Source organism: Apodemus sylvaticus, chromosome 2 (genome assembly GCF_947179515.1).
Source record: "Apodemus sylvaticus chromosome 2, mApoSyl1.1, whole genome shotgun sequence".
Lineage (NCBI taxonomy): Eukaryota > Metazoa > Chordata > Mammalia > Rodentia > Muridae > Apodemus > Apodemus sylvaticus.
Window position 1 is genome coordinate 100,348,098 of NC_067473.1, and position 25,837 is coordinate 100,373,934.

The 25,837-nt window shown below is 41.8% G+C and overlaps 1 long non-coding RNA gene across 1 annotated transcript; it reads left to right on the top strand.

The window, feature by feature from the left end:
* Nucleotides 1-189: 189 nt before the first annotated feature.
* Nucleotides 190-24,763, top strand: LOC127677184 (uncharacterized). Its single transcript, XR_007976507.1, has 6 exons — nt 190-266; nt 426-510; nt 12,537-12,685; nt 13,653-13,972; nt 14,880-14,974; nt 21,565-24,763. It is a non-coding gene; the product is annotated as an uncharacterized LOC127677184 (long non-coding RNA).
* The last annotated feature ends 1,074 nt before the right edge of the window (nt 24,764-25,837 follow it).

A 25,837-nucleotide genomic window follows, 5' to 3' on the forward strand; every position in this document is an offset into this window, starting at 1 on the left:
ATCCAAATAAGTTCTAATTCCAATGTTTGGCATCTTAACAGAGAGAAAGAGATTAAAAATGAATAGACATGCAGAGAAATGCACCATGTCATCGTGGAGAGAGACTGAAGTGACACAGCTGCTAGTCAAAGAGTACTGAGGGCTACCTGAAGCCACTGAAGGAAAGAGGTAGGTACGAAGTGGTTTCTCCCTCAAAGTATCCAGAGGAAACCAACCCAACCAACACCTTTTTACTTAAGACTTCTGACCTTCAGAACTGTGAGAAGGTAACTTCCTAATGTTTTAGACCCCAATATGTGGCACCCTGTTAGAGTAGAACCAGGAAACCAGTAAAATGCAGACAGCCAAAAGGACAGCTTAGTTTTCAAGGAACGTCCTTCTAAATTGATGAGTTGGTCACAGGTGATGGGTGTGTTTATTCACAGGCCCCTAAAGCCCCTCAAATTTGGAAAGCTCAAGTCAATATGAATTAAAGATCAAATACACAAGAAATCCAGACTACTTCTCTTGGTAAGTAGCATACATGCCTTCTGCTCTAAAATATAAACAGTGGAAATAGCCTTCAACTGTGCCGTGTACTAGCTGCGCGATCCTCAGTCAGATAGGACTCGATTTCTTATCTGTATGATGCATATAACGATGGTAACCACTGGGCAGGCAAGAAGATGTAGAGTTAAAAAGAATAGCAAATGCATAGAGTTAGACACACTGTGGGCCTCATATCCAAAGCTCAGTGAGGCTGGCCAGTGAATGAGCACAACACTTTCATTGATGTGCAGGATGGAGTCCAATGACTCTTTAGTAGGAAAAAGGTGAGGAGAGGTGTGACAGAGAAAGAAAAGAATGGGAGGAGAATGAAAGATGGAAGACAAGAGAAAAATGAGAGAAAAGAACAGTAATCCCAGCACTCAAGAGGCAGATGTGTGGCAGGTCTCTGAATTCTAGGACATCCTGGTCTACTGAGTGGGAAGAGGAAGAAGAATGGGGGGAGGAGGAGGAAGAGGAAGAGGAGGAGAAGGAGATATGTCAAGGAAAACTAGGAAGGCCCTTCCATGGCATTTCTTATCTTTAACAAGGTGGTTGTCCTCTCTCCATGTCAGAGAGAGACTCTTAGCACACTGTGGGGTTTGTCTGAGTCTTGGGAGAGAAGAGGCAGGTGATATCCTCGTGGGTACATGGTGCAGAGGGGAATGTCAACTACTGATTAATAACTAGGCCTAGACATCTTATGAGCAGTATATAGATTATACAGAGATGAAAGCAGTGGGGAAATCAGAGCTTAGTGTTACAGACTGGAACAGTCCAAGAGCTAAACCTCCTCCTGTCACTCCTGCCAAGTCACACACACACACACACACACACACATACATGTTCCCTTGGGTGTGTGATTTCCCTCTTTGCACCTGTCAGCAAGAAAAAAAGCTGCATTGGAGCCTCAGAGTTTCTTCCAACTCTAATGTCTACGTCTTGGAGAGAGATCCTCTAACTTCAAATGAGCAGTAGCTTTCCATTTTTAGCTCTTATTTATTTACTTACTTACTTACCTATTGTCTATAAATGAAAGAATTTTGGAGTTGAAAGGGTTCGTGAGCCACCCCCCCCCCCCACCAACTAATGAGGAACTACAGACAGTTGATGGTTTCTGGGGAAAGGAGACTCTGCTTCTTTAAGAGTGTAGCTTCTGGTTGGTCAACCATGTTTCTCTGGCTGATGTCACACCCAGGAATGTGCAGACAGCAGAAACTGGAGTTAATGAATTGTTTTAAAAATTAAAATAGGGCATGAAGTTTGAGGATAACGATTAGGGGTAGATTTGGGAGGAGTTAGAGGCAGAGTTGAGGGTGAATACAGTTAAATACAGGAAATTCTCAAAGAATTAATAAAAACATTTCATTAAAAAAGAGTTTCCAGAATTAGCTATGCTTCCTTAAATTTGCTTCTGGAGAACCTTACAAGTTAAATAAGTTATTTTGTAGAAAAGGTAGAGAGGAGAATGGTGGAAGAGCGCTACAAGCAGACTGAGAAAGGGGCCAGGGGAGATAGAGGAGGAGAAAGCAGCAGCAAAGGCTGACAGATGCAGGACAAGAGGGAATGGAAAGCAGAAGGAGGAAGACAAGATGGTGTTTCTTTGCCTATCTGTGATTTGCACACGGCCTTGGCAACTATTGCTGAGCCCAAGACTTAATTCTTCACTTGTGTCAACTCAAGAGTCTTTCTTTCTTACAACCAGGCCCCCAGTCTGCTCATGCATATATCAGGCCCTCCTATCTCCTCATATCAGTGCAGTTTATTACTGAGTAATTTTGTGACGGGAGGGAAGTCCATACTGGGATTTGTTACAATTTTTAATACCAAATTTTGAAGACTTTGTAATATATATATTATATATATAATTAATAAATATTATTATATGATTTACATTTTGATTCAAGTCAAGATGGTAATTCTATATATATTGGGTTAAATCAATATGTTAATGAGTTTAATTTCACAGGTTTTTTTTTTATTATAGGGCTACTAGAAATTTTTAAACTTTATATATGTCTCATTCTATTTCTATAAATGTGCCCTCAAAAGTGATCCCAAGTTGTATTGTTGTTGTGTTTTGCTTTGCTTTCTTTTGCTTTTTGCTTTGCTTTGCTTTGTTTTTTTGTTTTGGGTTTTGGGAGGGTGGGGACAGAGTCTTACTATGAAGCTCTGGCTGTCCTGGGAACTTACTCTGTAAACCAGGCTTGATTCAACTCATAGAGATCTGCCTTCTTCTGCCTCCCAAGTGCTGGGAGTAAAGGTATACACACACGTCTATGCCCAGCTAGTGATCCCAAGTTTTAGCAAAAGGTTTCTAAACTACTTGACATTAATGGATGGAGATTGATATTAATTACACAGAGAACTAAAGCAGAGTTTACCTGAATCATACTCTATACTTTATTAGATTTAATTAACATTTAATAATCCAATACCAGGCTAGAGGCACATCTCAACGGTAGTGTTTGCCAAGCATGCATAGGCTCAGTCTTCAGTGCTGAAAGGAGTTGAGGGCAATATCCTCATTCTATAGATGAGAAACTGGCAAAGACTTGCCTTGGATTCTCTAACTACTGAAAGGCTAAGTTTGTGGCTTCTATAAATTCTTTTTTTTTAGCCATTCTATCTCATCCTTGTCAATTACTCTACAGAAAACTATCCTCAATGCTTTTGCTTGCCATTGTGATCAGAGCAAAGCCATAGTTACATTGCTGTCCCAGAACATAAATTCACTAAGACTCAAATAAGTGTGGACCTCATAGACATACAGTGACATGATGGAGAAGGTAAGCCACTCCCATGTGCCCTTCCTGATGCTGCCAGCAGCGAAAAATATGAAGTCGTCCTGTGAGAAACAATGCATAGTTCCTGCCATTATTGCTCTTATAATCCATCAAACAGCCAAGCCATAGTCAGGGAAATTGAATCAGTCCTATAAAATACAATTAGATACGACAATGTGGGGAGAATTGATAGCATAATTACCTGAATTTCAGTTATTTCATTCAGCAAATGTGTACATAATGCCCCAAATGTACCAGCTGCTCTCTCAGATGTTAATGAATAGCAATCAGAAGGCCTATGGTGACGCTGTGCTTACAGGTACACTGCTCAGGACCACAGGGATGAAACGCAGGTCAGCAGACTCCCCAGCATCACAGAAAGTAAATATTAATTTCACTTCAAATAAGTGAAGATTGGCAGTTTTGAATTTAAGAAATGGAGGTGCTAGGAATAAAGCTTGGTGACAGAAAAAAAATGCTGAAAAAAAAAAAGAATAAATTTCACCTGACATATATTATCTGGCTTCCTCTGGATACTCTGAGGATAAATCCTCAAGAATGGATGTGAGCAGGAGTTCAAGCAAGACATGGTGCTACTTAGAAACTCAGGCTAATGGGATACACTAACAGAGGAGTTGTGAGATTCCAGGGTAAACTGCTAGTCTTCAACTTGTAATTAGAAGGACCCAGATGTCTTAACTAGAAATAGGATGTCAACAGAAGGCTCAAGTCTGGAATAAAAAGCCAACACTCACTGGAATTAATTTTGTTCATGCTGTAAACTAAGGCTTGGAGCTTAAAAAGACTCCCCTCCTTCATTAGATTCATTTAGAATATTTTGTGAACCGGGCAGTGATGGCGCACGCCTTTAATCCCAGCACTTGTGAAGGCAGAGGCAGACGGCTTTCTGAGTTTGAGGCCAGCCTGGTCTACAGAGTGAGTTCCAGGACGGCCAGGGCTACACAGAGAAACCCTGTCTCAAAAAAAAAAAAATTAAAAATTTAAAAAAACAGTAATGAAAAAAAGAATATTTTGTGAAAATCTACTGGTCATGTAATCTGAGTCTAAACCTAAGTTTTTTTATTTCATTCCATTGATCTAATTGACTATCCTTATGCCAGAAGACAGTGTCTTGATCGCTGGGGCCTTAGGAGACCTTTCTCACACATGTTAATTCTTATACAAGTGTTGGATAACCAAGCAGAGACATCAGGAGGACAGTAAGATACTGCATTCAGAATCAGGACAAAACGGGGAAGGGGGAATGCTGGAAACAGAGATACCACCCTGATCAACTAGAGAACATGACCAGAAAAATCTAAGCCCTGATCCAGGAGGCACACCAGTATTAGCAAGCTGGCAAAATGAAGAGTGACAAGAAAACAAGGCAGAAAGGATTCACCAGGTGGTGGGGACACTAGGAGGATGGCAATACACTAGAACCCAGCACAATCCATGTGAAACGTTACAAAGGATAAACGTTCCAGCTGTGCAGGAGGGCAATGACAGGAGTGGAGGTGGGCTGACAGGCTCAGCAGGCTGAGGAGCATTGTGGAATTAAGTGAGAGAAGTTCTATAGAAAGCAAGGCAAAAATGTGATCAGAAAGGATTCAAGAGAAAAGGAGAGAAAAAGTGTTGGACACAGAAAGCATGGGAACCTATTTCGTGGGAAGAAGTGGAAAATGGGGAGAGAGGAATGAGGCAGTAAGTAGAGAAAGACTAGAAAAAAAAGAGGTATCTGCAGAGGATATAGGTGAAATTCAGGGAAATGGCAGTATTGCTAATGCTGGTGAGGATCCAGCAGGGATGGGAAATGTATCACAGAACAAAAGGAGAACATTCTGGAGCATTGTCCCTGGACAGGTGAGACAGTAAGTAATCACAGGAGGAAGTGTCACCCTTGAGCAGGCACAGACTACTCACCACAACAGAAAGGGAGAAAGGAGTGGGCAGACATAGCTGCAGAGAGATCCACAGATATGTTGGGAATGGTTCATGACATCAGTAAACACATATTGCTTAGATGTTGTAGCTTTGGATGTTTGAGAAGACCCTGTGGATTGATGTAAGCCACTCACGGCTGTAGGCAGGATGAAGCTAAGAGAGCATGGGTGGGGACGGACAGATCTTGCTAGAGAATGTCCTTGCCACCTGCTATGTGCCTTCTCTTGACTCCTCTGGATGTTTTCCTCCCTGAAAGATCCCTTGCAGATACTCACACGCAGTCCTTGTGTTCCTGTGTCACCAGTTTCTCCCACACTTAACACATCCCTGCCCCTTTCCCATTGTAATGCTCCTTTTCCACTGTGTGCTGACACACCACGTCCTCCAGCTTCTGCCTGCTTCTCTCTCCTTGTTTTTACCCTTTCTCTCCTTCCATCTGCCTGCACTCTTGTCTCAAGACTAATGCAGTGTGTGACTCTCCTGTGTGACTGAGTATCTCACGAAAGGTTCCACCTGCCAAACCTGGATGGGCCTTTTGTCTTTCTGAAGCTATGAGGCTCTCTGCATAGCCTCAAAAAGGAAATGACAGGAAGGAGGGAATAATGAAGTGGGGACAGCTGACATTAGCATTCCCCTGTGTGGCACCTTAATTTCTCATACTCCACACTGAGATGTTATTAACTGTGACTCATAGGTGAAGAAGCCAGAGCTAAGGTTGTCATATATGAGTGTTATAAAACGAGTAGAGCAGTAGTTCTCAACCTATGGGTTATGACCCCTATAGGGGTCAAACTACCCTTTCACACAGATTGCATATCAGATATCCTAATTTTATATATTCTACTTTGCTACGTATATGTGTGTGTGTTTACATGTACATATATTTCATAACAGTAGGAAAATTACTTCTTTAGTAATAATTTTATGGTTGAGGGTCACGACGACATGGGAACTGTATTAAAGGGTTGCAGCATTGAGAAAGTTGAGACCCACTGTAATAGAGAAAGAGGCTTAAGGCAGGGCTACAAAGCCCAATGGACCTTGCCTTTTCCAGCGCTTGCCACATGGTAAACTCTGTATAGACTTTTTAAAGAACATTGGTTTGTAAGTTCAAATGGATAAGTATCTTTACTGTCTATCATCCATCTATATAATAAATACGTAAGTTTTGATTCCACCATGGATTCAAGTGCAAAAACAGTCCTCAACCAAAGCCATAGCAGTGAAACCTTAGTGACCAAATAGGAAATGCATGTAGAGACCTTCCTGCCTCTGATGACTTCACAGGTGCCATCTTGCAGATGGCAGTACAGAGTTCTACTTTGCTACCAGTAATGGATACAGTGTCTCAACTCATGCCATTGAATCTTCAGGAATCCCCTAAAGCGACTTGTACTACTGCATTTCTTAAAGACAGGGAAGCTAGGATTTAGAGGGAATAAATGCCATGCCTGAGATTATACAACCAATTAAGTCCAACTTGGCCTGATCAAGAGGCACAATTCAAAAACAATGTTGTTCCTTCACTGGCTCTTGTGTACAGTTGTTGATTCCAGAAGCAAAGTATCAGTGAATATCCTCATGGAAAAAATTAGAAACCAAATGGTTAATTTAACAGATTAGGGGATGAAATGGTAGACTCTGCATAGTTGTACACTCCTGTGATCCCATCACTAGGAAGACTGAGGCAGGAAGTCCTGGAGCTCAAACCAGCTTAGGCTACACAGAGAAATTGTCTAAAAGTAATTACTGACTACTTAATTGATAGGAGATTGGATGTTAAGATCTGGTCACTAAAAGGTAGAATTGAAATTTGAAGCCAGTATTTTCTACCTGGTATGTTTTTAAATTGCAATAAGGATCTAAGTGTAGATATATAATAATAAGATTCTATTGACCTCTGAAACAGAGAGTGTTAGATTTGTTTGGAAAAAATATTATCAGCCAACATCTTCCACCATTTCAGTATAGCATAGAGTACCACTCATATCTCCCTACCCATCCCCCCATCCCAGACTGGTTATTGATTTTCATGGTGACTGGCCTGAGAAGATTAAAAAAAGTAATGCTACCTTATGAGGGAGTGTCCCATGGACCAAGATAGCAATTGTCATAGCAACCGTCACACTGCTGTGATCAAGAAGACCCTTTGAGGAACTGAAAACAGAACCTTAGGCACATCTGTTGCTTTCGCTCCCATCCTCCTCCGACAGCCTGGGTGGTGCACTCCACACCCTTTCAAGTTTCCAAAGCCTCCCACCTGCTCCCCACCCCAGCACCTGGCCAAGGCTGTATCCAGTACTAGGATGAAAATGATACCCATCTCCATCTTGTTTGATATTACTCTGTCTCAAGCCCCATGTTAGTCTTCAATTCCAATACTTTTCCACTGTCAAAACTCGACTTGGAATAATCAGTGTCCTTGAAGAGTTCTGTTATAGTTACTGGGCCCATATGCAATGTAAGACATGTGGAAAAGATGTTTCATGGGACCCAGACAGCTTCTAGAAGTTCCTGAGAGTGGCAAAAAAAGTGTTGTGCTAAATAGTTTGGTCATCTTGAGGCTGAGAAACTAGAAAATACAGGGATGGACTATATCAGTATTTCAGGATAGTTGGCAGTAAACGCCTCACAGCCCACAACAGAAGTATTCTCTTCTTGCTATATCCCTTTTCCATCCATGCAGATGGCTGTCTTCATATTCGTTCTAGATATTGGTTCCTACTCAAGTCAAGTCATCTGACCTTCACCAAGAAATCCCAGCATCTAGGAAAGGAAATTGTGTGTTTGGATAGGTGAATAGTCACATTTGTTCATCTTGTGGGTGGCTCTTGAGGCAGAATCTCACTATGAAGCCTAGGTTGGTCTCAAATCCTTAATCCTCCCATTTAAGATGGTTATAGATATATGTTGGGCTTCATTCCAATCATTGGTTTCTCCATGCACCTGCTTCTGGATTTTGTTCTATAAATAATATAGTCAATGATAAGAAGTTCCAGTGTCAAGGTGCTCCCAGTCTAAGGTGGACACAATCAACTGGAAGTTGCCACATGGAGTAAGTGGGTATGGGTGAGTTATATAGACAGTTCTACAGAACCAAGCTACAAAAGAATCAAGCACACAACATGTGTTGAAGGTCAAAGGAAGTGTATACCCTCATCCACCTGCCAACTGCTAGCAAAGCTTGGAACTACCTGGCACCAAGGACAATCCTCACAGATCACTTCAATGCTTCAGCCCTCTGACTGGGACTGTCATGTGGGAGTTCATCAATTACAAACTCATTTGCTCTTCCTTTGTCTTTAGTTCTCTGCCTATATTAAAGCAATACCTATAAAAATCTCTACCTCATGGCCACTCTGAACAATAAATAAAATACTACATATAATCTACTTATTATAAGACATGGTATAACACATATGCTCACACCTTTTATAGTGTCTTTTTTATTCATCTGTTTGGTTGAAATTTTGATTTTTGTGGCTGTTGCTGTTGCTACTACTGTGCTTATTTGGGTTTTTTGTTTTTGTTTTTGTTTTTGTTTTTGTTTCTGTTTTTTGAGACAAAGCCTCCTTCTGGATATCCCTGGTTGACCTTTGTTCTTCACTATGAAGAACAAAGTAGCCTCAAATTTGCAGTGATCCTTCTGCCTCCACCTCCCAAGTGCTTACCATGTACCACCATCATATTTTTAATTATTAACAGGTTCTTGGGCCCAGTAAATATGCTCCCTGAAGTAATCCCACAAGGAATCCTGCAGTTTAGACTGAAATATTTGTTTCTTTCAATATGCAATAACACAATTACCAATTTAACAGGAAATGGTGATTTAAAAAAATCTCACAGTTGGGAATTTAGAGAAAATGGGGCACAAGGTAAAGATATTGTTTGCCAATCCTGTATCCCAGGCCTAGAGAGCTAGGTCAGATCCACATATTCCCCCAACCACACCATCCAGTACCATAAAGGAATTTAGGAAATGTTGCAAGGTACGTGTGCATCTCAAAAGACTAATATTTTATATTGAAGAATAAAAGAAATGTACTTCCTAATCACAAGCATAGAGTTTCACGAGATCCAACCTTCCAGCTGCCTCCCCCCACCAGGATAGTGAATTGAGGCTGTGCTCTTTACCCTTGAGAGAGAGAGAGAGAGAGAGAGAGAGAGAGAGAGAGAGAGAGAGAGAGAGACAGAGAGAGACAGAGAGAGACAGAGAGAGACAGAGAGAGACAGAGAGACCCTGGATACTAAAATAGCACAAACACTCATTGGCTTACAAATCAAGTTAGACCTACCTTCAGTTCATAGTCAGGGAATGATGATGAATTTTATATTTTTGGCCTTTCATGGTGCAGGGATTTTTTTAAGGGAATGAACGAACATTATAGATAGAATATAAAAAACAAACAAAAACTAACAACCAGAATATACGTGGCCTTGGGGAATTAGGACATAGCTGACACAGAAATTATAAGAGATTGAAGTTTTTGCCCCCACTTGTCTTGTTTTGTCCTATAGTGAACTGATTGTCCTATTCAATTGTTTTGAGTCCCTGAATTGTTTTGTCCTATAGATGTGACTTGCACATTAAAATCAGAGGAAGAACTGGGGAAGGTACTCCAGGATCAGGAGGATGTGGCAAGCCCTGCCCTGGGGCTGGAGCATGACCCACATGTCATGTCACCTTCCTTCCAGTCGGAGCCTCAGTCTCCACACAAAGTCTTAAATGTGCTGCCTGGGAAGGAGGAAGAGGAGGAGGAGGGCTTCTGGCCTACTCCTACTCAGTCCACAATGTTCTCTCTCAGATATAAGTATCTACACATGGGTTCCCACTGCACAACTTCTTTTGTCATCAACCAAAAACAGTAATCTAGACATGAGGAAATTCTGGAATGAGGTTCACCATCCAAACACTAAATGGGACACCCTCTCCCTCCCCCTCTTCCTCTCCCTCCCCCTCTCCCTCTCCCTCCCCCTCTCCCTCCCCCTCTCCCTCCCCCCTCTCCCTCCCCCTCTCCCTCCCCCTCTCCCTCCCCCTCTCCCTCCCCCTCTCCCTCTCCTCTCCCCCTCCTTGTCTCTCTCTCTGTCCCTCTCCCTCTCCCTCTCCCTTTTCTTCTCCCTCTTCTCCTCCCTTTCCCCATCCATGTCTGGGGGTTCTGGTTTAGTTTTTGTTTATTTGGGTTTATTAAGACAGGATTTCTCAATCTATGCAAGTTGTCCTCAATTTCATAATCCTCCTGCCTCAACCTCCTGAGTGCTAGAATTGCAGGCGTGTGTCCCACCATCTTTAATCTTTCCTTCTTCTTCTTTCTTTCTTTCTTTCCTTCTTTCTTTCTTTCTTTCTGAAGCAATTGAGGCTACTTCATGGGTATGGGTAAGACTATTTATGAAGTATTTCATTTAACAATTTAATGTTTGTGCTTTAATTCCATAATATGCCCAATTAAAATTAAACAACTATGTAGAAAAGATTTTTTAAAAAAATAGAGGAAAGATAGAGAAGAAAATCATTAATTAAAAAAAAAAAGGAAAACATTGGGAGGTTGCAATGACTGAAGATGAACTTGGCTGTGTGTGTCTAGAAATGAGGTTGTGTGTTGCTATGTTTGTCACCCGGTCTGCCTCTCCATATTCCAGGATCCATTGTTAAATGATATGCTTTTGGAAACTCCAATGGTGATACTAACCAAAGCAGCTCACAGAAATATGGAAAGATTCCCCTAGATTATGGCAATAAAAATAGAACCAACTGCAGCCAAAAGGCTAGGAGATGTCATGCTTCACAGCCCACCATGCCTTGCTTTTGACTTACATATACCCTCTATTCCAGGCATCCTTTAGGATTATAAATGTTAAAGATACAGACAGGATCTTCTAAGGATAACTACCAAAAAAGGATCAAAGTCCTAGAAACAAAGTAGGCATATGTGACAAATGGCAGCACACGGTCCCCACTGCTGCTACCCTAGCATAAGTACAAACAAACAAAAATACATTCTTTGTCCAGACTGCTGGCTGGTCTCCTACTGGCTCTCTCCACTCTCAATCTCACTGTAGCTTTTTAACACACTGATGTTCAGAAATACAGTGAGCCCTTTTTCTTATCACAGAAGAAAAAGGAAAGCCTTTCTCTTTTCCAGTCCTATACCTTGTTGCAATAGATGTTAAGTGATATTAAACAAATTCCTAACATTTGTTTCACTGACCTGCTTGGTACAGCCATAGTAAAGAACATTATCATCCTTGTTGTGAGATACCAGATACATGTAATGGGCTAGAGAAATGGCTCAACATTTGAAGCACAGACTGTTTGCTCTTCAACAGAGGAATTGAGTTTGCTTCCCAGATTAATGTAATGTCCAAAATACTGAGATATAAATGGCTTCACTGTAACACTATCAGATCTGTTAACCTGGAAACTCCTATGAGCTGTTTCTCTTCGGACATGTCTTGGCTCTACTTCCATCTGACCTGAAGAAATTCCATCATATCTGCAATGGAAATCACTCTCCACTCCATGCTCACCCTCTTTGATTTTCCACATCACAGAATTCATTAAATACCACCTATCACACGTGTATTTTGACTTGTGCAAGTTCCTGGGTCTGGTAGCACAACCTCAAAATCTCAGCTACTTAAGAAGCTGAGGCAGGAGGAGTTCATGTTGAAGACTTGCCAAGGCTGTGGTGCAAACTTGAAGCTAGCCTGGGTGAAGTCCTGTCTCAAAAAGACTTCCATAGCTGGGGATATAGCTCCATGGCAGAGTGCTTGCCTAACATGTATAAGGCCCCAAATTTAATCCCCAGTACCACAAAACAATAATGTGCATAACTACAATAAATTTTACAGAGTAAACTTTTATATTTCATAAACTCTGAAGGGACAGAATCTATTGTCCAATAGGCAGAAACTAACACTGTCCTCTTGAAAAGTGTGTGCCAGAGCATTTAATGATTGTAATCATAGAGAACTTAGAGAAAGCCATTCTTGATTTCCATGCCTCAGTTCATAATTTACCACCACTCATTGGAAACCAGAACCAGGAGTTTTCAAACCTTGGACCTTACTTAATTTTATCACTGTTATGGGACTTTTTACAAACATAGCACCTTGGTCAGACAAGCATCTGTTGAATAAATGAATAGATGGGCAAATGAGTTGTTGTTAGCAAAAGAGTATGTTTGTCCCTGTTTGTAGGGTTGTTTTTCTGTGAGCATGAGTGTGTTTGTTTTCTGGACACACTGACTGACAGAGTGTGACATTGTCACCTTCTGTTTACAGGTGAAGAAGAAGAGCTGTCTAGAGACTTGCTCAAGCGGAAGTCACTTCTCACACTGCCCTATGCCGTCAGGCCTTCTGTGCACACAAGCAATTGCCTGGATCAATATCACCAGCTCCTGAAGAGTCCTGCTGCACAGGCAATCCACTCTGTGTGTATTTTTCTTTGTGTCATATTTCTGCATTGTTGCCCGAAGCTCCAGAAACACTTCCTGTCAGGACAGCAGACTCCACCTTATGGAGCCCGACAGCTAGAAATCATGTTTCACATCTCTTGACTCTGGATAATCTAGTCCTATTCCACCAGCAACCATCCTCCACCCAGTACCATGGCCACACTCACCACCTCTGAGCACACGTGGATGTGCTGTTAGTGTCAGAGAGTGAGTCTACACTGGGGTTGAGTGATTTGCTCCCGTGTAAGAGTTCATTAAGTTGGCAGGGAAAGAATGGCTTAATCACTCTGATTGCTTTAGAATTACTGGAGTTTTACAAGTGGGAGAGATGTGTGTGTGTGTGTGTGTGTGTGTGTGTGTGTCCAGACAAATTTCTCAAACGTCATTTAATAAGAATAAAACGTTTTAAAAGACTTTTCAACTTTTACTGCAATGTATATACATACATAAAAATGATCTGTAATCATTTCAGATTTATGTTTTAAAAAATTGATCACTTTTCACTCCAGTTAAAACTGTTTTGCAGACATGAGAAAGAGTCTAAAGGCTGGAGGCCAGGTGTGCATGCCTTACAGCAGTGGACTTACTCCACCTTGTTAGTAGCTAACATTAAAACAAAATTAGAAACCAGGTCTCAGGACTTTCCATTCTGCTCTTTCTCTATACTCTTAGCCTAACTTAGGCCAGGAGACCCATGCTAGCTGTCCAGTAGCATGAGAGATGAGTGTCCCCTCAGTAACAGAAAGGCCAGAGCATGTCAGCCGCCCTGTTTAACTTCTAATTCAGGCAGGAATTTGGTCACTACTACACTCACTGGTGTTAATACTCGTGGATTTAGGGGATGGTTGCATTGGGCAAGTTTTCCTGGGTTGGCTTAGGTAAAACTTCCAGCTATTAGTGTGACTTGAATCACAAATGTCACAGTTGTGTTGTGTGGTCTCAGGTTCCTCTCCTCGGCAAGAACCCAGTTCAAGTCCCAGAACAGGAAGCACTGCTGGCTACAGTGTAAAGTGCTACATGGAATCTACGCATTGCTGAAGAACCAAAGCTTTTGGTTTACAAGATGTTCTTTTGAGAGTAAAGCCCATCAGCCAAGAAAGATGTCTGGATGGGGAGACGCCCCAGCAGTTACAGCACTTGCATGAATCCAAGCACGAGGACCTGAGTTCAGATCCCCATAAAGAACCAGCCACAGCAGGACACATCTCTCACTGCAGCAAGCCTACAGGGACACGGGAGGAGGGAATGAAACAATCCCTGGAAGTAAGTACGCAGGCAACCAGCCTGGAGTATGCAACGGCAAACATGAGACCCTCTCTCAAATGAAGGGAAAGTGAGGACCGGTGCCTCTGACGTCCACACAAAGCAGCATGTCTTAACTCACATCCAAACACACAAATTATACACATAAAACACACATGCACACATGTGCATGCACACACACACACACACACACACACACACACATGATTCAAAAAGGCGATGTAAATCCCCTGCCCTGTTGTCTACTTGGTAAGCTGACAATTACTTACCATGCTCCTTTTACTTTTTTCCTTTTTTTTTTTTAAGGATTTGTACTTCTATTAGTTCTTAGAAGAACTGGGTAGTTTTCCAAATGAACAGTAGGACAAATCCCTGAGGCCTGACATCAGAGCTTCCAGAACCTCCCCTTCCTTTGGACTCAATACTAGGTTATGAGAGAATATGGGAAGGCAGAGACACAGCAGGACAAACAGGAGAGTCCCAGTGCCCACTGTGTGTGTTACATCCCATGCTCTTTAAGAAAACCATCCACCCAAGGCTAAGACACAAACCAGAAAGGAAGTTCTGCCCCAGAGATGGATGGAGTCCTCAGGTGGGGACCGCTCGATTATTCAACACAGTCGTAATTCAATATTTTTTAAAAGGTATCTATGTCAATTATTAAAGAAAAAGCCTTTTAAATCCCCCTGTGAATCTCTAACCCTAACATCCATTATTTCAGTGCTCACAATATGTTCTTTTCTGATATTTTCATGCATGCTCCATGCATAGCCCCTGGATCCGCCACAAACTCACTTCATGTTCGGCTCTGTGCACCCAGCCCTTGCTTCTCCCTTGAACTTTGGAGTCTGAACGCTGTGCATTGTTCTCATTCCTGGCTGACGTGGTCTTCTCTCTGTCCTTACAGATCATATCTGTGGTCTTGACTTTTTCCTACACTCATCAGCTGTGCTGGCTCTCCACAGTCTCCATCATTGTGAGAATCCACCTGCTCTCCCTGGGGTATGTTTGATCCAATCCAATCAACTGCCCGTTTCCTAACAATCTATGTTGTGATTGTTTCACCTGTATTCATTGGGTCTCATGAAAACACTGCTAGCTTGTTTGATAATGGGTTGAAGTGTAGCCCAGTAGCAGAGAACTTGCTGGCATATCCAAGGTCTTGAATTTGATCACCATAACAGTAACAACAAACTAACACATAAATAAAATTGCTAACTCAGTTGAGATCAGAGGGCTCATCTTAAACATTTTCTAGGCTCATAGCCAACCCACAAGCTGGTGCTCACAGCAGAGGAAACAGAGCCAACCATTTGACCCTGAGTGATTGTTTTGAGTCTTAGCCAGACTCTTGTTGAATAGTGCTATGACTTCTCTTTTTAATTTAATTTAATTTAGTTTAATTTCCACATGGCATTGTTAGGAGGGTCTGACCCTCAATGTATTCTTCTTAAATTGATAATAATACCTTTTTCTTGGAGTTGTAGAAATTAGTAAATTTTAATAAATACCAATGCTTTACAGTATAACCTCTCAAGTTAAGAGAGATTATTAAGCTCCTAAGAGGATTGTTAAGGTCCTAAGAAGAACCTTTACTATTTAAGCCAAAAAGTAAGAATACTTGTCATGGAAAGGCCCATCCCAAATTTTAAATTGAATCATCTCTCATTTTCTGTGATTCAAAATATACACAAAAGCTCTTAATCAAGCTTTTGGGTGTATCTAATCATTTTAGAGTGACTACAACAGGTTAAACATCGTGTCAAAATGGTGAGACAGGAAATTTTAAATATCAAACCCATCATTATCCCCAGCTATCCATGCCAGAACAGCATGTCTGGGAGAATCAAACAAGATGAAGAAAATCCCAAAACAGAGTCCTAATCAGAAACTCAGGCACAGGAAATCAAAGGCAGGAAGGACCTTAACACCACCACGATCAAGTCCTGTTACAAACAGAGAAACTAGAGAAGCCAACTGAGAAACGAAAGGTCTCACAGAAGCCAGGAAAATGCCACAGGGAAGGGACAGGTCACCATTTCGTTACTCTGAACATGAGGTAATGAAGCCGGGGGTTTCCACTCTGCCATATCACACAGAACAGTTTCTATTTTAAGAGCCCAGCCCTGCACCTGTGCAGTGCAGATGGACTTCGCAAAAGAAGAAATGAAAACAGACTTTTCTCACTGCCCGGCTGGCATGAAGGTGCCGGACATAGGCTAGATGAGCAACAAGGAATAAGCCCATCGCCGTTGGCATGCAGGCCATCCAGATGTGGAGTCACTCAACCTAAGATTCCCATTTTTCTCTCCCCTATCTTGAACCTCAGTACCAAGGGAGAAAACAAGGCAAAGTCAGAAGGAGGAACCGTTAATATCCTGGCTCATGTGTAGTCCCTATTTGCTGATTAAGCAGAAAGAATGGGAAATTAAATTAAAGAGGGAACAGCCATTGGCCAAAACTGAGGGCCCTTAGGGTTCCCCGCTCCCTGCTCCACAGCCCAGGGAAAAGAACAGGCCTAGGAATGATTTGTCAATAAAGGCAGGAAAACATCTTATCATGTCTTCAGTATACTAACAAAAGTACAGTGTGAAAATGACAAACTGGCCGGGTGGTGGCGGCGCACGCCTTTAATCCCAGCACTTGGGAGGCAGAGGCAAGTGGATTTCTGAGTTTGAGGCCAGCCTGGTGTACAGAGTGAGTTCCAGGACAGCCAGGACTACACAGAGAAACCCTGTCTCGGAAAAACCAAAAAAAAAAAAAAGGAAAATGACAAACTGTAAAGCTAGAGAACCTGATTATGACCCTAGTTACTGCTACCTTTACCTAGACTTCATTTTCCCCACTTGTAATTTCTTAAGATAATAACAAAGCACACTTCTGGATGTGATTATCACTATAGTGACAGCAGCACCCAGGGAAGAGTTGAGGGAAGGTAAATGGTTTTGCTATTTTTTATATTATTCATTTGTGTGCATACACACACACACACACACACACACACACACACGCACGCACACGCACAGCCCCAAGTGTACCATGGCAGACATACGAAGGTAAAAGGGCTACTTGGGAGGAATCAGTTCTCCCATGTAAGTTCTGGGGCTTGGGTTCAGGTTGTCAGGTTTGGTGGCTAGTGCCTTCACCCACTAAGCCGTTTTCCAGGTCTGTATTCTTAATGTTATCAATATATGTGAACACTGCTAAACAAACTCCAAAGCTCAGAGTAGAGACTCACTCTTCTGTGTCTTTACACCAGAACATAAGCAACAGTCCAGGCTGTAGCATCTCACCAGTGACGCAAAGGCCGGGTTGTACTGCCTTCCCTCTTACGAGGATCTGCCACTCAAGTTGGAAGACTTTTCAAAGTTTAGCTTAAGTCGTGCCATTAGATCATCTTTCTCTATCAAAACCTGACCATTCCAGACTTACTGTGTACAGTTTTTAAATATCTGCAAACTCAATTTCTTTAGCACACACACACACACACACACACACACAAAGGAAAGAAAGAAATCAAGAGGCTGGGGAGAGGGCTCAGTGAGCAAAGCACTTGTTGGGCAAGCATGAGGACCTGAGTTCAAATCCCCAGCACCCACATAAAAAAAGATGAAATTTAAAAAAATCTCAATTCCAGGGCCAGAGGGTGGCTCAGAGCCTGAAAGCACTTGCTGCTCCTGCACAAGAGCCAGGTTAAGATTCCAGAACCCACATCTGGTGGGACCCAATAACCTGTAACTTTCTACAGGATCTGACTCCCTCTTGGTGCCTCTACAGGAATCCAAACATATGTGGCATAAATGCACAGATACACACATATACATTGTTTTTATTCTCAATAATTGTTTTTATTCTCAATTCAGAGCTTGGAATATAGCTCAGTAAGAAGAGTGTTTGCCTTGTATGTTCATCCCCAGATCCCATGTAAAAATAGCCAGAAACAGTGACACACACTTGTAATCCCAAGACTGGAAAGGCTAGATTCCTGGGACTCGCTAGCCGTCCAAGCTGTCTTTCTTGGTGAGTCCATGAAAGGACTTGTCTCAAAAACATAAAGGTGATGGCACTTTTATGAACAACACCCAAAGTTGTCCTCTGGCATCCACACACACATACATGCACATACACTCACATGCACCTGCATACACACATACATGCACATACACTCACATGCACCTGCATACACACATACATGCACATACACTCACATGCACATACACACAGAGAGACACATACATGCACATATACTCACATGCACCTGCATACACACACACATGCACATACACTCACATGCACCTGCAAACACACACACATGCACATACACTCACATGCACCTGCAAACACACACACACACACACACACACACACGCACATACACTCACATGCACCTACACACAGAGAGACACATACATGTACATATACTCACATGCACCTGCACACACATCACAAAAACCTCAGTGCAGAAATGAGAAAATGTCCAGAGTTTGCTGAGTAACCTCAGAAAATTCCCCATTTGTTGCCTTACTTAAGGAATGAGTACTTGGAGTTAAAAAGAGCAATTTTAAGGATCGTGACTAAAATAAAATAAAAGCAGCATACATAGCTTCCTTTCATCAATGACTTTTTCCTTTGATAATTCATAACTCACAACAAAGCACTATTTTTAAAAAGCTAGTGGATTAAGACTATTCCATGAACTGTTAAGTAAGCCTTCTTCTCCATATCCATGCCTCTGTGTGTGTTTACGAGTTTATTAACTGCAACAGGCTCCGTGTTTACAAGGAGCTCCCAGTCCTGACTGACACTTGCTGGGTCTGTTTTCACTCACACTTTGAGCATCATAACAGGCATAAAATGGCTACAGTTCTGTCACAGAGAAAAACTGGAGTCCTTGGTTGACTCTACTTAGTTCCCCCATCTTGAGCAACTCAGTAGGCCCCAGTTTCCATCTGTAACACAAGGGGACTGATTGGATTGGGTGACGGTGAAGATCTCTCTCACTGTCTAGCAAGCTGTTGTCTCTACATGGCAATGTGAAGAATTTTCATGGGTCTTTCTTTGAGCATAATAATGTGGGAGCGACCACCTTAACATGAAAAGGGGCAATGCAATATTCCCTTGGAAGCTGATATTTTTAAGTTTTACCAAATGAAAACTCACTTAGAGAAGTACATCTCTAAGAAAGAGACTGACAAAAAGCAACTAAAATGGCAAACGGCCAGGGTCCATGATGTAGCTTGACCCATGCATGACCCCTCAGTGCTCCTGACCCCCACAGACCATGAGGAACAGCTGAAGCAAATCACACCTAGATTCCCAGATTTCTCTAGAACAAGAATAGGTGATAGTCCTGATAACTTAAATAAAGGAATTGTTAGGAAACACTTGGTAAGTCTAAAAATGTCCCAGTAGTCTGGTTTGACTGTCAACAACCAGATAAAATTGCCAAAGCAAATGGTCCATTTTTCTTTGTCTGTACTATAGATACTGATATGGGCCCTTCAATTTTGAAATAATCATGTGGTGGAAATTAAGCTTTAAAAAAAAAAAAAAAAGACTGGATTTGAGGACACTTGTACCGAGCTCTGGTTCCTCCCCAGTGTGATACTGGGATCATGTTCTTCATCTAAAAGTACCTGCCTACATTTTGCACAATATCAATAGTCACACACACACACACACACACACACACACAGCTCTTTGCAGTGTATTAAAATGTATACACAGCAATGGTGAGGATTCATTTTTTGAGAGCCAACATGGTGGGCCTTTCCACCATGGTGTATGTGTGATGGGCCACCATCTGCTTTCCTTACAGACTCCATGTTGAGTCTCTGTTTACTTAGGCCTCTGTAATCAGGGCAACGGGAACAGCTTCCCTGGACTCCCTTCGTATAGACACCTGCAGTCACAGAAACAGAAAGTCAAGGTTTCTACTTCACAGATGGAAAAGAAGCCTTACAGAATCACACTTTCAGGTAGGAACTAGATCCACACATGGGTCCTGGAGCTAAATTGGTCTTTTTTGCAATTCTCGATAAGAAAACATCTGTAGTATTCAGTACCTGGAACTCAGCGTTCACAGTAAACATCAACACACATGCAAATTCCTCCGGGTCCTGCTTCTGTTCTTTCTTTTTTTTTTTTTTTTTTTTTTTTTTTTTTTTTTTTGAAATACAGATGTGTAAAAATAAACTGCAAAATAATCTTCACATGATTGGAAAATAACTTATGAAACATTTAACATTGGTGCTATAAATCAGCATAATGTTTTGAAAGGAAATTTAGTTTAACACATACCAAAAGTTACTAATGTTTCATCCTCTTTAACTCAGTAAGTTCAAGAAAACTAAACAGTGAATAATAAAACTCAGGGGATGTGGCTTCATGGCTGAACTCTTGTCTGGCATTCTCCAGATTCCAGGCCCAATCCCCAACATCACAAAAAGTAACAATAACAAAATAAAATAGCAAACATCAGTAAGATGCTAAGGGGCCAACAATAGGAGAAATGGCCAAGGAAACATGGAAAATTATCTTGATTAATTAATTTACCATCATGTGAAAGGAAACTTCCTTATAAAGGAAGGCCTATATAACGACATGGACAGCTGCATACTCCTGAGATATGCATAGTGCTGAGTTCTATTACAGTCAGCCTTGTATAAAACACATGTGTTTAGAAATAAGGATTAGAAAAAAAAAGAAATAAGGATTAGACACAGCACTCAGACAAAATGTTGAGCATATGTTGCATTAAAAGCAAGTGGTAGGATGTCTTCCTTCAAAATGATTGTTTATTGCATCAGTGTTCATAGTGGTCAAGCTGTGGACCAGCTCAGATGCCCATCAATAGATGAACAGACAGTGAAATACAGCATATATATATGCATATATATATTCCCAATAATTTTTTTCATTACAGTATGTGTGTGAGATGTGTGTGTGTGTGTGTGTGTGTGTGTGTGTGTGTGTGTGTGTGTGATCTCTGTGGAGGTCAGAGCACAACTTCCAGGGGTTGATTCTCTCCCTCTATTACATGGGTCCCAGGATGCAATGCAGATCATCGGGCTTCATCCCCAGCACCTTAGCCCAGTGAGCCATCTCACTTGCCCTTCCAATGGAATTTTACAGCGCCATAAAGAGCTAAATTGTGTTATTTCTAGAAAAACGAGCAAAACTGGAAATCATTGTGTTAAGCAAAATAAGCCATATTAGGACAGATAGCACTTTTCTTTCATATGTGGAATCTAGATTTTTTAAGGTATGAATGTAGAACGAGGAACATTTGGGAAGAGAAAGGGTACAGAGCCAGCAGGAGGGCAGAGAAGGGGACCAGGACAAGAAACCAGGGACTGCGATCCAACCTTGTTACACACAAGGACAAGACACCAGGGACTACAATCCAACCTTGTTACACACATGTACAAAAATAGTACAATGAAAGTCGGTACTTCATACAATTAATATTTGCTAATAATTTCCGGATGCTGAATACTGTTTTCTAACAAGAAATATCCAGAAGAAGTAGAACAACTTGCCACCAATCACCCTGGAAGCATGACAGCAGCCTCTGCCTTTTTCTCTAACAGAGAAGAAGCCAATGGCTCCCATGCCAGGCTCTTTGGGGATCATCTCTCTGCTTGGAGAGCCTCCTCTGCTCCAGCCCCTGAAGTAGAAAGCTGCTATTTAACCAAATACACAGGCTAACAACTGGGATTAAATGACCTCAAAGGTAAAAATCTCTGCCTCCAGCAAACAGAGTTACCAATTAGGCTTCATTGTCAAGCCATGTGTACTCTATAAAAACAGGTTAAGCCATGGTGAGAACGTGCTGTGCTTACACAGCTGTCTAGGATAAATTAGCGAGGGTATGTCTGGGATAGGTGAATGTTTTGATTAAGCCAGTTCTCTCTAACTCCCACATACCATACATGTGTCTACTTGCACCCTTGAGTAATTAAGAATATGCTAAAGAAAAGAAACTACAAATGAATACATGTTCTTTTTACTGATCTGTCTGCTGGAAATTTCTTCATGTGATTTTTCTGGAGCAAAATATTTTAGTAGTACAATGTGTAGCCATGGAAAGTAACCCTCTCTATTACCCCATTCCCCAGGCTAAGACACTTTTAATGAAGCATTTTAGCTCTAATGGAGAACTTCTTAAAGCCAGATCAAAACTAATAATCAGTGTGTCCAAGAAGTGACTGGGTTTTAAAAGAAGGGGCAGTGTGAGCTGTCCTTAGGCAGCAGAAGGTCTCTCCTAAAATCATCAACATCAGAGCTCCAGAACCAGAAGTCTTGTCTACGAATCAAAACCCTGTCTCAAAAACACAGCAACAACAACAAAAATAACTTTTGGAATTCACTTAGAATTATCCTTACTGATAAAATTACAACTATAAAAGAGATAATTATTTTAAGTGTAGAAAATTATTCAGGAAAAAATGTATTCTAGAATGCAACCCCGTGTTTAAGTAACTGTTTTGGATAATTTCTCCTTTGCCATTATTTATACTTAGATACAGACTGAGGATTAGAAATGATCTTGTGGGTGCCTATAAAAGACTTCCCGTGAATGCAATTTATAATCATTAAATGATGTATATCCATGCAAGCAGAAACACAACCAAGATTATTCAGAAAAAAAGACTCCTTTCTTGAAACTTTTGAACATTAAATATGGAACTTTACATGCATACACATTATACAGCAACATGTTTTAAGAATAAGCATGTATTCCGTGAGTTTTACTGTATGTAAACTCAATGAGAATGTATTTTAAAATAAAACAAGAATTTTGTTCTTAGGAATTGATGTTTGGGCATTAGCAAGAGAATGCAAAACCCAATTCTGCCAGTTCCCAAGAATTCCCAGGGACAGCCTCAGCCAACAGTGTCAGCCAGGGATAAAACTTGCTCAGAGGTAGTCCTCACACCTAATGAGTCCAGGCTACAGGCATGCCTTTATTTTGGCTTGGTTTGAGAGTTTGGGGTTTGTTTTTTATTGAAGTTTTCATTTGTTTGTTTTTGCTGTGGGTCAAACTCAGGGCCTTGGAACTGAGAAGAAGAGAGAGACTCCTCAGCTTCACAGTTAGCCTCTCTCTGCCCTTAGCAAGTATCTTTCCACGCTTCCTAACTGAATGTTATTTAAAATTCTGTTTTGATTACACACACTTTTTGTATTTCAGGGAAAAAAAAAAACAATATTCTCCTGTGCATGGTTTTAATTCATTTTCTGAAACAGAAGTTTAACAACAAACAGCAGAAACAGTTTTTAGGGGGAAACACAGAAATTCAGGCAGACACTCTCTAATGAGGAATATGGATGTGGGAGTACTTGGGGAAACCAAGCTGTGGAGAGTTGCCTAAGATTATTCTTCAGTCTTCCTCAACCTCCCTTGGATTTTCCAACAATCCCTCCCACACCAGCCACACACACAAAGAGACCAACCTGTGAGGGGTACACAGCCTGGGGGGGGGGGGAGTTCAGGATGCTGCTCTTTACCCAGTTTCTGCACGGGCAGCTGGTTAGCAGCACTCACTGTGAGGACCTTAGTGGCAGCCCAGGGTGCTCTCCCTAGGGCTGCTGTTGAGCTCAGATTTGAACCCTGGTGTAGCTTTAAAATGTCCAGTGTCTGAGTTTGGCCCATTTTCTCCCAGGAAAACTTTCATGTTCCCTAAAACAACCTCCTCTGACCTATGGTAACCTGTCAGTAGATGTCCATAGGAAAACCATCTGCCTAAAGGACTCGTGGGAGCAGGGGCTTCAGACAGGCAGAACTGCACCCCAACCCAGACAGCACAGTCAGCCATGGTGGCTTCGTGCACTTAAGAGAACAAAGTTAAGGACTTGGCAGCGAGTTGATGTAGCAAACACTCAAAAGAACCCATTTTCCATGCTAGAAAAATGTCCTGGCCACTTCATAAACAGCCACACATGTAGTTTTGCTGGTTAGCCGGTGCCCGGGCTCTTGTCCCAGACAGAGTTAGATGATGGAGAAATACTAGAAATGCAACCATACTGAGAGACCTAAGGGATTTACTGGGGGACACCACAGTGGGTTTTATGGGGCACATAGTATCCAGCACTAGGATCCTGAAGCACCTCAGCACAAGTTCCTTTAGGCCACGCAGAAGCAGTAGAGTGTGGTTTTCTGATCAAGCAGTGAGGGTGTACCAAACACTCCAACAGGACCGGAAGAAACCGTGAGTTCCCGTGATGCTCAGCTTAGCTTTCTGAGGAACCATTACAATAACTTTCCCAAAGAGGAAGGACTGTTGAAATGAAAACAGAGATAATAAGCTTTTAGGGACAATGACTGATAAAGCCCAATCTCCCAAATAACCCACTCTGCTGTGGCCACAGGAATCCCAGCCTCTGCCTGGTGGGGAGGCCTTGACGTGCTGGGCTGGAGCGCCCCCTTCTGGCCACAGCCTTCAGTGACACCAAGTTCTGAGGCCAGAGTCTCTCAGGTGAGAGAGATTATCTAAAATGTCACCATTTTGTCCTGGATTTCCTGGATGTTTTGGATTAAGAATTCTTTATGTTTTGAATTTTCTTTGACAGTTGTGTCAACATCTTCTAAGGTATCTTCCACACCTGAGATTCTCTCTTCTATCTCTTGTGTAGGTGATCCTTAATTCCTGACCTCTTTCTTTAAAGAAAAAAAGGAAAATAAGAGTTAGCTATCAATCCATCACCAAAGACCATTTTTAACATCATTTGGTATGTATCATTTTTACATAGTTGAGATCGTGCCTTGCGGCAGTCATTTTCCATCTACTTCCGGTTTCATTCCCTGCCCCGGTCCCTGTCAAGCTGGCTTCCCTCTATCCCACTAGACTGGGGGCACCGGCAAGTTTAAAGAGTAGATATTTAGGGCAGGATATGTGCTCACCCGCTCTGCCTGGGGCAGGAACTTTCCAGTAGCTGCCATTCTTGTGCGCACCAAATGGATCGTTTCTAGGCCACGAGACTTCTTTCAACCCTGACATTGCTCAGTTCTGGGTCCCTTCAGCCTAACGATGGGTTCTCTGCTCTTTGTCACCTACAAAGCAGGTCCCACAAGGACATTGTTTGAAATACCCAGAGTGGTGTATTTTCCTAGTCATGACAAAAACAATCTGTATATTCATTTAAAGTTATTCCACATGGGTTGTCAAATATAGTTCCTTACAGATGGTGTTGTTTTGGTTTGTTGTTGTTTTATTTTGTGTGAGACAAGGTCCGACAAAGCCTAGGAGGGCCAAGGGTGACCTTAAACTTCTGATCCTCCTGCCAATACCTCCTGAGTGCTGGAATTACAGGCCTGGATCAGCATACTGGGATTTATGTGAGATCAAACCTAAAGGCACTCTCCCACTGAGGTACACCCCAGTGAACAAACCCCATCTTAAAAGACTGAGTAATAATTCATATCATGGCTAGAGAGATGGCTCAGCGGTTGAGAGCACCAACTGCTCTTCCAAACGTCATGAGTTCAACTCCCAGCAACCACATAGTGGCTCACAACCATCTGTAATAGGGTCTGATGCCCTCTTCTGGTGTGTCTGAAGACAGTGACAGTGTACTCATATGCATAAAATAAACAAATAAAAAAACTTTCTTGGGGGCTGGAAAGATGGCTCAGCGGGTAAGACCACTGACTGTTCTTCCAAAGGTCCTGAGTTCAAATCCCAGCAGCCACAACCATCTGTAACAAGATCTGACGCCCTCTTCTGGAGTGTCTGAAGACAGCTACAGTGTACTTACATATAATAAAGAAATACATCTTTTAAAAAATAATAATTCATATCATTTAGGTTTCCTTATTTGCTAAAATATGGCATTGGTACAAACATCTTCATACGTAAATTAGTA